The sequence below is a fragment of the Bufo gargarizans genome, chromosome 11 (genome assembly GCF_014858855.1).
Source record: "Bufo gargarizans isolate SCDJY-AF-19 chromosome 11, ASM1485885v1, whole genome shotgun sequence".
In the NCBI taxonomy this organism is placed as follows: domain Eukaryota; kingdom Metazoa; phylum Chordata; class Amphibia; order Anura; family Bufonidae; genus Bufo; species Bufo gargarizans.
The window spans coordinates 59,824,644-59,840,508 of NC_058090.1; the positions used below are offsets into that span (position 1 = coordinate 59,824,644).

General features: G+C 47.0%; 1 protein-coding gene across 1 annotated transcript in view; it reads right to left on the minus strand.

The window, feature by feature from the left end:
• STXBP6 (syntaxin binding protein 6) overlaps positions 1-13,221 on the minus strand; it is a 76,852-nt gene extending 63,631 nt beyond the window's left edge. The window contains exon 1 of the mRNA XM_044272190.1: positions 12,802-13,221. The gene's annotated coding sequence lies outside the window, so the exon portion shown is untranslated. The remainder of the gene's footprint in view (positions 1-12,801) is intronic.
• Positions 13,222-15,865: the final 2,644 nt, after the last annotated feature.

Consider the following 15,865-nt stretch of genomic DNA (forward strand, 5'->3'; position numbering starts at 1 on the left):
AGATACTCTTTAAGGCTACTTTCTCATTTGCATTTTTGCTGGATCCATCAGGGATCCGCTAAAACGCTACAGTCATGATAATACAACCGGCTGAATCAACAGATCCGGCCGTATTATCTCTAAAATGACCAAGATAGATCTGGGCTATCAACTCGAACGCAGCTTTATAGAGCTCCCACTCCCCTGGGTCTACTCTCCTTCTGCTCAAGAAATCATTGTCCACTCCTCTCAGGTGTACAGCTGTGATGGAAAGGACTGTCTTTTCTGCCCAGGAAAATATCTCCTTGGAGAGATTCTGAAGATGAGGGTCACACGTCCCACCCTGATGCCTAAATAAGACTGCTGTTGTATTGTCGGAGTAAATCCTGAGATGTTTCCCGACTAGCTGACCCTGAAGGCCCTTAGTTCCCTGTAATTAAAGGACCTCCGACCTATCTCTAATGTCCAGACACCCTGAACTGAGCCCCATTGGGACACTGCTCGCCAACCTGTCCAGCTTGCATCTGTAGTTACTGTCACTACAGAAGAATGGGACCAGAAGATTCCTACAGAGAGATTCCTCTTGTCCTGCCACCAATCCAGGGATCTTTTGGTGACTGAGGAAATTGGAATCTTTTTGTCTAGGGACAATTAACTTCGGTCCCAGAGGGAGAGAAGATTGGACTGGAGGGGTCTGGAGTGGGCCTTACTCCAAGCTACTGCTTGTATAAAGGAGTTCATGAGGCCCAGAACCCTCATGAAATCCCAAATAGAAGCTCGACACTTCCTCTGTAGGGAAGACACCTTGAGGACAAGATTTTCTTTTTTGGTGTCTGGAAGAAGGGACATCTGGGTTTCTGAATCTAATAATGTCCCCAGGAAAATCTTGCGAGTGGAGTAATCTAGGCTGGATTTCTCCCAATTTACCTTCCACTCCAGGAAGTGAAAAAGATCCAGAGATTTGGATAGGTGCGACTGGATTTCCTCTCTGAATTTTGCTACAATCAAAAAAAGGAAATGTCTGGATGCCCTGTCGTCTGAGGTGGGCCACCATCTCCACCACAAGTTTGGTAAAAACTCGGGGAGCAGAGGAGATTCCGAACAGGAGACACTGAAACTGGAATTGACCAATTTTCCCCCTCAGGGACACAGCAAACCAAAGGAACTGCTGGTACCAGGGGTGGATAGAGACATGATAATACGCGTCCTTTAAATCCAACGACCATATAAAGGCCTTTTGATGAATCAGAGGCACTATGGTGCTCAGCGACTCCATCTTGAAACGTCTGTAGCGTATCCACCGATTGAGGTGTTTTAGACTTTCAGCTTTTTTGAATGAAAAACTCTAAAGAAATGCCCCCGACCCTCCTGGTCCTGGCTCCCAGAGACAACAAATCCAGGACCCCCTTCTCTAACTGGGCTGACTCTGCCGGGGAAAAAGAAGGTTGTGACCTAAAAAATTGATGGGGGAGGGAGACTTATAAACTATTTTTAACCCTTGCCGCACTAATTGGAGAGCCCAACGGTTTAATGTCACACTGGCCCATTGGTCCCAAAATTTGAGGAGTCTTCCCCCAACCTGATCGCTGTGATTTTTTTGCAGGGACGGGGTCAGAACTAAAGTTGAGGATAACATTTTTCCCTTTACCTCCTTTTGGGTAACTCCAACGCCATGCTTTTCCTTTTCCAGCAGAATTTCTGGAGGACGCACCACTAGGCTGAAGAACAGCTTTTACCCCAAAGCAATCAGTCTCCTCAGAGACTATTGCCCCTTCCAAGGATAGAAACTACCACAGACTGAAAGTGACTGCTGCATTCGTGACCCTATGATGATCTCTTGTCTGCAGTGGTGTCTGAATCAGTTTGTATATATATTCATAAGCTCATAAGCACTTCCTACTCTGCTCTTGATATTGATATATATGTTTTGTGAACAGAAATGCTTTTTAGTGCAATGTGTTTCTTTTTCTCTATTGTAATACTTTAATTTAAATGTCATTTCTTGTTCCTCTGTCCATGGCATCTAGGATTGCTCCAAACAACATTTCATTGTATTGTACATTGTATTCATTGTATTGTACAGTAACAATAAAGGCATCTTATCTGTTGCTGCGAGAGGACTGGGTTTTTCTAGGAGCTCTCTCAACTGGAAACCCTTTCTATTAACGTCCGCCCCCTCATCCATGATAAGTTCCTTCAGATTTGGGTTTACAGGAAAAACTTTACGCTTCCTGGCTCTCAAACCCCCAAACATTTGGTCCTGAATTGAGTTAGGTTGTACCTCCTCTACAATGTCCATGGTATTACAGACGGCGGACAAAAGGGAGTCTATAATATTAACAGAATCAAAATAGTATTTCACTACTGCTTCTGAGTCAGAGTCCTCCCTTTCCCCTTCCTCACATACTACGGCCTCATGCACACGACCGTGCCGTTTTTTGCGGTCCGCAAACCGCGGATCTGCAAAAAAACGAAAGGCGTCCGTGTTGCCTTCCGCAATTTGCGGAACGGAACGGGCGCCGGCAATATAAATGCCTATTCTTGTCCGCAAATCGCGGACAAGAATAGGACATGTTATATTTTTTTTCAGTGCCGCGGAATGGAGCCACGGATGCGGACAGCACCCGTGCTGTCCACATCTTTTGCGGCTCCATTGAAATAAATGGGTCCACATCCAAGCCGCCAAAACGGCGGCTCGGATGCGGACCCAAACAACGGCCGTGTGCATGAGGCCTATGTCTGAGGAACCACCGACAGCCATAGGGATGTCATCAGCATCGGAGGAGGAATCAGCGGAGACTCTAGGGCGCTTAGCAGGAGCAAGGTAATGTTTTTCGGCCATAGAAGAGCGAATCTCTTAACTAATCATGGACCTAATGTCCTGGGGTGTGTGAGGGGAGGGGCCCTTTTAAACCTCTCCGTTTTCTGTCCCTAGAGCGACAAGGCGAGCAACCTCCATTTTGGTGCAGTTATGAAGGGGATGCCGTGGAACAGAACAGTTGTGTGCATGAGGCCTAAGGCTAGTTTCACACTGGCGTTTTGGCTTTCCGTTTCTGAGATCTGTTCAGGGCTCTCACAAGCGGTCCAAAACGGATCAGTTTTGCCCTAATGCATTCAGAATGCATAAGTTTGCCTCCGTTCCGCTTTGGAGGCGGACACCAAAACGCTGCCTGCATTTTTTAGCACCTGTGTTTTTTTACACACACTGGCTCAGATGTAATGTATCTGAACCTAAAATCCATCTAAAAAGGGACACAAATTGGCACAACTGGACTTTCTATACTTGTTTCCCCGACTTGCTCTAAACGCAGGTGGGGCTTAATGGGAAGGGAGAGAACTTCGCGGTAAAGGGGGATGAGGTCCAGAATGTGACGATTTATGATAAACTTGCATTAAAATTCTAGCGTAAAAATCTGTCTCAAAGTTAGGCCCAGTTCACAGTTAGGTTTGGAAATAGGTAGTCTGGTCGTTAGGCATTGCCGGATCCCCACTGACTACAATGGGATCCATCGAAGATCTGGCTGCTTCCAGGCAAATATGTTGGGAATCAGCCAGACAAAATCTGTTGCGTGCAGCGGTTCCTCTCTATGCAAATCTCCACCGGATCCCGTTATAGTCAATGGGGATTCAGCGGTAGACCGTCTTATCAGGAAATCGCTGGATCTGGCTACCAGATTCCAAATGTAACTGAACGGTGCCTAAGCGTACCAAAAGTTGTTATAAAACCAGGCAAAAGTACATTTCTGCACCACATTCATCATCCAGCCTGAGACCCCGTGATAAATCTGGTGCAGATCTAGACAGCCGGGCTAAGCTACTTTCACACTAGTATGTCTATTTTCCAGTATTGAGATCCATCATAGGGTCTCTATACCGGAAAAAAATGCTTCAGTTTTGTCACCATTCATTGTTAATGGAGACAAAAACCTAACTGAACAGAACTGAATGCTCCAAAATGCATTCCGTTCCGTTTGGTTGCGTTCCTATGTCGGAGTGCAAACCGCTTCTGTCATGGGATGCGGAGCAAAAAGGAGCCGTCATGACCCACAATGGAAGTCAATGGGGACGGATCCGTATTCTCTGACACAATAGAAAACTGATTCATCCCCCATTGACTTTTAATAGAGTTCATGACTGATCCGTCTTGGCAATGTTACAGATAATACAACCGGATCCATTCATAACGGATTCAGCAATAACGCTAGTGTGAAAGTTGACTTACACCATCTATAGGGGCAGAAAATCTGGGCCAGCTTGTTATACCACTAGCTCTTTTTTTCTTATATAGAAGGTGTTGGCAAAACACCTGAAAAAAAAACAAAAAAAAAAACAAAGGGCTACATGCATGCCACTTTTCTGATAAGAAGGATATACAAAGACGCCCCCTAATTGACAAAAAAAAAACGTAGCAAAAAATAAAATAAAAAATATGCGTGAAAGCACCTTAAAGCTATGTCTACATGTGGTTGGAAATACAGCGGAAATATCTGCTGCAGTTTTTGCAGAACTTTCTAAGCAAACCCCGCATGCTTTGCTCCGTAAGGTTCCCGCACTGTTGTCTCTGTAGTCACACCCCACTGCACCTCTCCTCTCCAAGTTGACTCCGCAGAGCAAGCCTCGTGTTTGCTTAGAAAATCCAGCAGGAGAGAGATAAAACAGGAAGTTCTGCATGTAGACATCCTGCCCAGGTGAAACGATGCAGAAAACGGGGAATGAAAGCCTTGACATCAAAATCAAGTATATGGGGCAAAAATATGCAGTGTTTGGGGTCCTTTGGCCAGATTTAAAAAATATATATAAATTATTAAACTGGAGAACCCCTTTAGGCCTATTGCACACGGCCGTTTTTTTTTCCCGTTTACTGGCCGTTTTTTGCGTTCCGTATACAGTCTGTATACGGAACCATTCATTTCAATGGTTCCGCAAAAAAAACGGAATGTACTCCGTATGCATTCCGTTTCCGTATTTCCGTTTTTCCGTTCCGTTTTAACATAGAACATGTCCTATTATTGCCCGCAAATCACAGTCCGTGGCTCCATTCAAGTCAATGGATCCGCAAAAAAAACGGAACACATACGGAAATGCATCCGTATGTCTTCCGTTTCCGTTCCGTTTTTTCCTGAACCATCTATTGAAAATGTTATGGCCAACCCAATTTTATCTATGTAATTACTGTATATGCCATACGGAAAAACGGAACGGAAAAACGGAACAGAAACACAACACGGAACAGCGGATCCATGAAAAACGGACCGCAAAACACTGAAAAAGCCATACGGTCGTGTGCAATAGGCCTTAAACAGATGACCTATCCTCCGGATCACTAATAAGCTGTTTGTCAATCACTGTCACTGGAAACAAAACTGAGGACTGAGTGGGGAGCAGTAGGCTCTGTCCACTGTGCAGTGGTCGTGCGGAGTCCTCGAGTTGTAGCTGAGCTTCCGTTTCTGGCTCTGCTAAATGTTTTGTTCTAATGGGAAAAAACTGGGAAAAACAGCTGATTAGTGGGGGATCCCCACTGATCTGATACTGAATTATCTTCTTAAAGGGGTTGCCCAGGATTTTGATTAGATCGGTGGGTGGGGGTCTGCCTCCCGACACCACCTCCAATCAGCTGTATAAAGGGACTCCAGTGAGCGCTGCGGCCTACTCACAGCTTACCAAGCACAGTATGACGGCTGTGCTTCTTACTTCGATTCAATTGAATGGGACCGTGCTGCGCCTAGGTCATGTGACCAATGACCTTCCTGCCCTAGGAAGAGGACGCGGTGCTCACCGGAGAGCTAAGCAGCTGATCAGAGGGGGTGCCAGGTGTCGCACCCCCACAATCGGATATTCATGACCTATCAATGCCACCAAAATTAAAAAGACAACCCCATTAGAAAATTCCTCCCCCTACCTTTACTCTGTAACCAGCAAAGTCTTAGTGTAAGAAGAGATTGAAGGAAGAAAGCGAAAGAAAGCGCATCTTGTTTTACTCATTTTAACAGGTTAGACAGGTCCAGCTTTATTTCTTTTACATTCAGCATCAGATAAAAGAAGAGTTTATTATATTATATCTGGTTTTAGATGCTCAGTTTTTTCCCATTGCCTTTCTATATGTAACACCATCACCCATGAAATAAGCGGTTCACAGGACACAACCACACAATGAAAATCACTGAATAGACCACAATAATGCTGCCTCCTAGTAAAATCTCTTTGCTGCCCATAGCAACCAATCACAGTGCTGCTTTCAGTTTACCAGAGCAGTTCAAGAAATGAAAGCTGAGCTAAGACTGGTTGCCATGGGCAACAAGGACATTTTCGATAAATGAAGCCCACTGGCATTAAGACCTGTTTCACACTAATGGTAAAACAGATCCGGCAAGCCGTTCCGGCTGCGCCAGCCCCATTGACTATAATGGGGGTCTGGCGGACATCCAGCAGCAACCCAACAAATATGCTGAGGAGCGGCCGGACGAAATGTGAGGAAAGCTCCCGGCACACAGATCCATAGGGCTTCAGCATACAGAAATGACCCCATACCACACAGTATACCTTAAAGAGGGTGTCTCACTTCAGCAAATGGCATTAAGGGTGCATTCAGACGACCGTATAAATGGATCCGTATCCGTTCGGCAATTTTGCGGAACGGGTGCAGACCCATTCATTTCAATGGAGCCGCAAAAGATGTGGACAGCACACAGTGTTCCGTTCTGCGGCCCCGCAAAAAATATGGAGCATGTCCTATTCTTGTCAAGAATAGGCATTCTCTATATAGCGCCGGCCATGTGCAGTTCGCAAAATGCGGAACGCACACGGCTGGTATCTGTGTTTAGCGGACCACAAAACACTTACGATCGTGTGAATGCACCCTTATCATGTAAACAAAGTTAATACAAGGCAGATACTAATGTATTGTGATTGTCCATATTGCTGCCTTTGCTGGCCAGATTAATTTTTCCATCACATTATACACCACTCATTTCCAAAAGGTAATGACCACCCTGATATCCAGCAGCGGTGGTCGTGCTTACACTATAGGAAAACGACCGTAAGTGTTCTGCGGTCCACAAATCGGGGATCCGCAAACAGGTATTCTGGCCAAGTGAACGGCCACATTTATTTTTTGACTTCTGTACAAATGAAAAAGACATGTCCTTGGCCGTGGAACGGATTTACAGATGTGCACTGCCTGCATCTTTTGCGTCCCCACTGAGATGAATGGGTCTGCGTTGGATCATAAAAAGCAAGCAGTGCATCCTCTGCAGTACTTACCTGCACGCCGTCTCCACGGTAGCAGTGGCGCAGTGGAATTACATTAGTCTCCCATTCAAGCGAAAAAGGAGACCAAGCTATAATTGCACCGCTACAGTGGAGAAGGCGTGCAGGTAAGTCCTGCTCATAACAGGCAGCTGAATCCTGACCCATTCCTTTCAGTGGATCTGTGCGTTCCGGAAAAACTGCAGCATGTTCTATATTGTGTGTTTTTCACGCAGCCCTGGCTCCAAAGAAATGAATGGGGCTTGTGTGAAAAATGGAAGGTATCCGGATGCAATGTGTTGTTTCACTGAAGGTTGCTAAGGCTACTTTCACATCAGCGTTTTGGCATTCCGGTTTTGAGATCCGGTAGAGGATCTTAAAACCAGGGGAAACGGTTCAGTTTAGGGCCAATGTATTGCGAATGAAGTATGTTTTGTTTCCGTTCTGGTAGCATTCCGTTTTGTGACAGGATACAAAACAGCTGGAAGCTGTGGTTTTGTGTCCGTCATCAAAACTTTTAAGTCAAGGGTGCTGGATCCGTTTTTTTTTCAGATCCCCCCCAAAAAAAAAAAAAATGGATCCGACAACACAACCGCATCCTAAAGGAATGGATGCATCCTAATGTGTTGAATCAAACGGAACCATTTTGGTCCGGTTTTGAGATCCTCTGCCGGATCTCAAAACCGGAAACCGAAGCGCAGATGTGAAAGTAGCCTACGGCCCCTTGCAGACGAGCGTGTCCAGATTATGCCCGGATGCACTGACTGCCATTGCGTTCCGATGTTCAGTTTTTATTGCGCGGTTGCAATGCATTTTGCACGTGCGTGATAAAAAACTGACTGTGGTACCCAGCCCCAAACTTCTTCACTGAAGTTCGGATTTGGGCTAGGTGTTCTGTATATTTTATTATTTTCCCTTCTTCTATCTTCATTCAGCAGGACCTGCGCTGACATCAAAAGGTCCTTTTGCAGGTCCTGAAAGAAGAAGAAAGAAGATGATGCCGGCTGCGCGAACAAGCGGATGAGGCGAGTTATTTATTTATTTTTTAACCCTTCAAGCCACATTTTACTAAGCATTCTGTAATAAGAATGCTATTATTTTCCCTTATAACTATGTTATAGGGGAAAATAATACAGTAAATTTACTTTTATCAGTTTACTTACATCATCTCCTAGCAACCATGCGTGAAAATTGCAACGCATCCGAACTTGCTTGCGGATGCTTGCGATTTTCGCGCAGACCCATTCATTTCTATGGGGCCTGCGTTGCGTGAAAATCACTGCTCATGTGCACAGCCCCATTGAAGTGAATGAGTCCGGATTCAGTGCGGGTGCAATGGGTTCACCTCACGCATTGCACCCGCGCGGAATTGTCGCCCGTGTGAAAGGGGCCGAAGAGATGTAGATTGTTAGCACGTGTGGAAAAACACATACAATCTGAACAGAAAAAGTGCACACACTGAACGCAATTGCAGAAAAAATAAATAAAAAAATGATTGCACTTGCCTGCAAAACTGAACAGATCCTGACAAAATTCTGTATCACACGTGTGAAAGAGGCCTAAGGCCTTGTTCATATTTCCACTTTTCACTGACGTGCTGACGGACAGCACACATACCCATTGATTTTCGGACGGACATGAAAATCAGAACGAGGCTTAAAGGGACTCTGTCACCACTTTCTAACCCCCCCTTTTAAAACTATTGTTCTCTCCATGCCGCCCTTGTGATTACAAAGGTGTTGTTATAACATAAATTCGCCGTCTCGTTTTGATAAAAATACCTTTTATCTAACCTGTCAATCTTGTTGGTAAGGTGCCCAGGGCGTTTCTGAAGGTCTAAAGCTGCCGCCCGCCGCCGTTGGTGCCCAGCTCCTCCCCTGATCCTTTCAGCGCCGCCTGAATGTAAAGAAATCCGCCTCCGGCTCTCGCTCAGTGCCCCCTCCTCCTTTTCAAAGATCCCGCGCGCGCGCACTTCGCTCAATGAGGCTGATTCTAAATGTCCGCACGGGCGCATCAGGCACAGGCCTGTGCGCACGCGCGGGATCTTTGAAAAGGAGGAGGGGGCACTGAGCGAGAGCCGGAGGCGGATTTCTTTACATTCAGGCGGCGCTGAAAGGATCAGGGGAGGAGCTGGGCACCAACGGCGGCGGCGGGCAGCAGCTTCAGACCTTCAGAAACGCCCTGGGCACCTTATCCACAAGATTGACAGGTTAGATAAAAGGTATTTTTATCAAAACGAGACGGCGAATTTATGTTATAACAACACCTTTGTAATCACAAGGGCGCCATGGAGAGAACAATAGTTTTAAAAGGGGGGGTTAGAAAGTGGTGACAGAGTCCCTTTAAGTGTCTAATGCTGGCTTTGGCTGAAAAACTGATTTTTTTTTTATCAAAATCATTTTAAAAATGTTTCAAAACTACCTAAAGATAATCTTGCAATTGTACACCAGACTCCGCACTATTGGAACAAGAGGCAGCATTACAGGGCTCTAGGTGGCAACGCAACCAAAAAACGTAGGTGAAGTTGGATCTTTTGCCGTGAGGCACATTTACTAAGATAGTTTTTTTACTCTGGTCTTGGTTTCCCCCTCTGCGCTGCCGTAAGATCCATTTAAGTTATGACGTCATAAATTTGGCGCATCTGTGGCAGTCCGTGCGCCTGGAGTAAAAACTACACCAGATCCTGGCTGGCATAGTTTTTAGCTAACCCGTTTCCAGGCGCAAATGTAAGTAAATTTGCCACCGACACGTCCCCGCCCATATCACGCCCAACTGACGTACAAAACGCAAAGGCGCCCGTGCAACAAAATATTGTCGCATGGACAGACAGAAAAGGGGGACTTGCCACAATTTTTACGTCTAAGGCCCCATGCACACGGCCGTGTTTCACAGCCGTGTGCGGGCCGTGGAACCGCGGCCTGGATCCCTCCTGAGAGCAGGAGCGCACGGCGTCACTGGTTGCTATGACGCCGTGCGCTCCCAGCTGCCGGCACAGTACAGTAATACACTGGTATAGATCATACCAGTGTACTACTGTATTGCGGCGGCAGCAGGGAGCGCACGGCGTCATAGCAACCAGTGACGCCGTGCGCTCCTGCTCTCAGGAGGGATCCAGGCCGCGGTTCCACGGCCCGCACACGGCTGTGAAACACGGCCGTGTGCATGGGGCCTAAGGGTCCATTCACACGTCCGCATGTGTTTTGCGGATCCGCAAAACACGGACATCGGCAATGTGCATTCCGCATTTTGCGGACCGCACATCGCCGACACTCTCATAGAAAATGCCTTTTCTTGTCCGCAATTGCGGACAAGAATAGGACATGTTCAATTTTTTTGCGGAACGGAAATGCGGATGTGGACAGCACATTTCGGCCCCATTAAAAATAAATGCATCTGCACCGTTTCCGCAAAATGCGGAATGGATGCGGACCCATTTTGCGGACGTGTGAATGGACCCTTAAAGCGTTGCAAGTCCCTTAGTAAATGCGCCCCTGTCTCTGCACACCTGACACCAGTCACTACAGACAGGAATGTGGTTTACAAGAACTTCAGAGCTTTCTCGTAAGGGGTCAAACCTCATTCATGATAATTTCCTGAAATCTGTGTTTACACATTAAAAATGTATTAACAGTAAAAACCTTGAGACATTTTGAAGTGAATAATAAATGTACTTTTTCAGATGTGGAAACAGTGGAGTGTTTGGCATGTGGCAGGGGGTCCAGTAAAAAACAGCATGGCTCCTCTGAAGAGGCGAGTTCTACAGAACTGTGATGAAAGGGGTCTTCCACACCCAGACCCACTCATTTCTATAGGGGATGTCATCCATGTGCTGTCTGCATCCTTGCAGCCGAGTCGCAAATGATTGAATATGTCCTATTTTCTTTTTGCGGACAAATATAGGCATTTTTTTTTATGGAGCATGCGAAAAGTGTGCATTAATATGATCGGATCCGTTCAGAACGGATCCGATCAAGCGCTAGTGTGAAAGTAGCCTAAGGCTACATGCACATCACTGTATGTGTGTTTTGCAGTCCACAAAATAACGGATCACATCCGTATGCCATCAGTTTGTTTTTTTTGCGGATCGATTGTAACAATGCCTAAAACGACCAAGAATAGCACATGTTCTATTTTTATTTATTTTTTGCGGGGCTACGGAACAGACATGGTGTGCTGTCCACATTTTTGGGGGACCCATTAAAATGAATGGTTCCGCATCCTATCCGCAAAAAAATAAATAAAATTTATGGACACAGAAACAAAATACGTTTGTGTGCATGTAGCCTAATTCAGTAGATTCCAGGAGTCACAGCTTTATAAATCATTATAATACTGCGCGGTCCTGTCAGGGGAGAAGTCAGAACGGGACCTCACGCTGACACGCGCAGCGACTTTCTCGCTCATGTGCGTCTGCCTTCAGGGTGCGGCCACACCGTTTTTTGGACGAGGTGCTGAGGCAGATCTGCCTCCAGGAGAAGCCAGAAGTGGATCCACCAGGAAGGAGGAGTAGAATGCCTTCTTCTATATGTACTATTCCTTTCTAATCCACTTCTGACTTTGTTAAAAAAAAAAATAAAAAATCCTGCAGGCAGATCTGCCTCCCCACCTCTTCCAAAAATATTCTGTGTGGCCGCACCCATGGGCCTCTTCCACATGGTCAGTATTTGTAAGCCAAAACCAGGAGGGGGTCCAAAACACAGAAGAGGCACAAATATGTCTATTATACCTTTTCTCTGCCGGTCCCACTTCTGGTTTTCGCTTACGAACACTGACCGGGTGAAACAGGCCTCAGACGGACCTTATGGTAGTGTTGTCCATCCTGACAACCTTTACCGACAACCATAAATGACAGAAATCCACAAGTGGACCATCAAGTCCTCCAATGTCTGGAAGGCACAGCATGGGAAGTGAATCATATTTTACCGCTTACACCTTACGATGCAGGACACCGGACCCCTACACTGCGACGCGTGGCGCGCAGCATTGTGTCATGATAGTCCATGGTGTCGACTGCAACAGCGGCAGAGACATCCAACTTGGATGGTTTTTTGACTGTTGTGTCTCAGTGCGACATCATTGACTATCATTATAAAAAGAAATGCTGCGCAACTTTCCTGCAACTTTCTTGCCGTGTAGCCCCCAGCCATACTCCCGGCGTCGGCCAACACTACAGCAATTCACAAATACGGCAATAAGTGATCAATTTACAGGAATCCACCCCAAAATAAATAATAATAATAACTTAGGTACCACACTGAAACTCCTGGTAGCAGGAGCAGATGAACACCACCATCATCCACACAAGGCGACCGACAACTACACCTGACAACCAGAATGGCTGCATATTTGGCAGGAAGATGATGGGACACAAGTGAAATCCGATCATCAAAAGATCTGCCGGCGCCAGGATTGTAACAATGTAATCGTGCGATCGACCTGATATCATTAGACGTGGATCGATTAGTCAGGACTTCTGCCCGTGTTCACACACAGACGTGGAGCTGCTATCCCGGGCACTGACAAGGTGTGGCACCGGGCAGACACTTCATTACTGCCAGGTGTTCCGGCTGCACTCACCCCGGGCAGTGTCCGGCTGCTGGTGTAACTCCTGGCACGGCGGAGGCTCCGGTAATCCCGCTGGAAGGCTCGTGTCCTAGCGCCGAGGCTCTCCGGTCCCGGGCTGCACTATGTTCTGCGGAGCACAGTCTGCTGCAAAGCTGGGGGCTCTGACACGTGACTCCCAGCAGCCTATCAGAGTCCGGGGATCGGGCGCTCAGGAAAAGGCAGAGGAGAGGCTGGAGACGGAGGGACTGGCGCGGGGATATAGGGGCGAGGAGGAGTGTGGACGTCAGCCGGCCCGCTGTACAGTCACTTACTGTACGTACTTACTGTACAGGAGCAGTGACGTGTCTGACTGGCGGTACAGACTGTGCTGTACCCACGGGAGCCCAGACCTGTCCTGCAGAAACTTTTCTTATGTACACGTGATCCCATCCCCCTAGGTGTAGAATGGGGATGGCAGTATAATCTCTCTCTTGTTCTCTTGATAGGGCTAGATATCAATGCCCACAGAAGAGCATTGCACATACCAGTATGATGTGTGATCCTGTTATTGAGTCATTCCCCTCCCCCCCTCAGATGGGAGAGAACGGTGCGACTGAGAAAGTCAAGCGAGGCCGCCTCCCGTACCACAAAATTCAGGAGGAGCTGAGCAGATTGATACTATAAATATTCTTTTGCCTAAGAACATTGCCATTATTAAGGAATGGTATCGAAACATCCTCCTAAGTGATCCAACTTCTCCCGATGTCCCAGGAGCAGTTTGGTGATGGACAATGCTTTTTCCAGCATGATGGAGCTCCATGTCACAGGGCAAAAGTGGGAAGTAAGTCGTCCAGTGAACAAAACATTGAGATTTTGAGTCCATGGCCAGGAAACCCCAGATCTTAATCCCATTGATAACTTGTGGTCAATCCTCAAAATCGGGTGGACAAACAAAAACATGGAAATTTTGATGAACTCCAAGCACTGGTTAAAGGGATTTTGCACTAATTTCCAGACCTCTCAGACTGGCGGAACCCATGTCGGTGATCATACTTACCCGATTCCTGGCGCCAGGTCCCAGTTTGTTCAGTTCTCAGCAACTGCTTGCCTCAGGTCCCTCCATGTCATCTTCCTGTTTGACGCCACTGCAACCAATTACTGGCTTATAAGTGATTGGCTGCAGCGACGTCAAACTGGAAGTTTACATGGAGGGACCCGATACATGCAGTGTAGGCTGGGGACTGAACAAGCCAGGACCAAGTATTGGGAATCAGGTAAGTAGGATAACCAACACGGATCCCCGCAGTCTGAGAGGTTTGGGAAATTAGTGCACGACCTCATAAAACCAATATGAGTTGCCATCAGTTAGGATTTGGCCCAGAAGCTGATATCCAGCATGCTAGTGTCACGGTCCCTCCCATGACAGAGGTTAGAAGATCTAAGAGACTGGCTGCATGTGAGGTTATCTGACAGTCTCTCTGTTTTCACTTGTTGCAATGTTGTTGTTGGTAATAACCACACCTCTTGTCTCAGGTGCAGCTTGTGGTCATTACTGCTCCTTTATTTAGTCTGGTGTGAGGAATATGGATTAATATTTACTGTCAGCCATGTCCTCACACCCCCCATTTGCTGACAGGATTTCCCTGCTTCAAAGCCCCCAGCTCTGATTGTAATTCTGTGTACATGCCAAATAAGTTTCCACTCCCCCCCCCCCCCCAGCCAACTGAGTGTCAGTTGGCCAGGAAGACACCCCTCAGGGGGTCCAAGCTTCAAGGAGAAGTTCACACCTCTGTGCAGCAGTTGGGAGCCACCTGAATCTGCAGGAAAAACCCCTGCTGTGGGTATCTGCTTTGGCCTGGATCAATGAGATTTCCTAGACATATTGGCACCTACCTCTCATAAGGAATTATGAATCACCTGGCCATCGCAGGCGCAAACCGGATACATATTTGTGTCCCGGTGGCCACGAGGTACGGTCCCATGGTCTTTGTTTACTCGTACCCAGTCGGGGTAGGGAGATACCCATAGAAGCCACCTACTGGTACCAGGTTTGGGCTCTACTTGTAGCCGGAACCCAGGCAGGTCCATTAGTCCCAGAACCATCTCCCTGTGACCCTCTGGTCTGGAGCTATGACCCCTAAAGGGTTTTGTGGGTCATTCACCGTCAGCCCAGAAGAGGGGGAGTTGACCCCTCCCTGCCCTCCCTGAGGCAGGGAGGGGATGGGCCGGCTACAGGTTAAAAGCCTGGTGCCAGCAAGTAGGCGGCGTCTTTTCTCTGAAGAGGGGTCACATTCTACACATGTGTTTAGAGGGACCCAGGAAATCGCAGGAGATCACAGCCCCTCGTGTGGCCTCCAGCTCAGGACATCGCCAAGGAACTTTCATCATACTTGGTAACTTACTTTCACACTGCTTAATCCTATTGTAACCATATACCCTGTAATCTGTAACCTCAGACCACTGTATATATATTGTCTGTGTATAGTGTGTTATATCTAGTGTGCTCTTATAGCGATTAAATATATAATTTAATCTTGTGCTATCTTGTATCTCGATCACGAATCCCCACGTCCGTGTTTTGGCCTTGTTATAAGCTACCGCGGGTTGGTTTCTGACCCTATATAATCCCGTTAGCGGACCGGGCTTATATCAAACAAGAAACTGGTGGCAGTTACCCGGGCTGAGTGTGGGCTGTTTTCACTGCGGCAGTGAAAAGGCTCTCTCAGCTTGTTGCCTCTCTGTGTCCGCGTGGACAGGAGGTGTGTGTGTAAACTATACCAGCCTGACCTTACGTGCTCCTCTGGAGGGCGTAACTTCACGTTTTTGGTAAACCCTGTGATCATACCAGGTCTCGTGAGCTCGATGTGGTTGACGTCAGCGGGCACGAGGGGTGGTATTCCTCACATCTGGACTCACACTTCATACCATGCGGTTGATATTCTCTGCCTGGATTTGGAAGAACTGGTGTGTGGTCCTCATCTGACTTCCTGCTCATCCATTTTCTATTAAAGATAAGTGTACTTCTCTTTGTATTGTGTTGTTACCATTTGCTCGTTGCTTATTAGGCCTCAAGGAGACGCTGGTTCATTCATCTGGG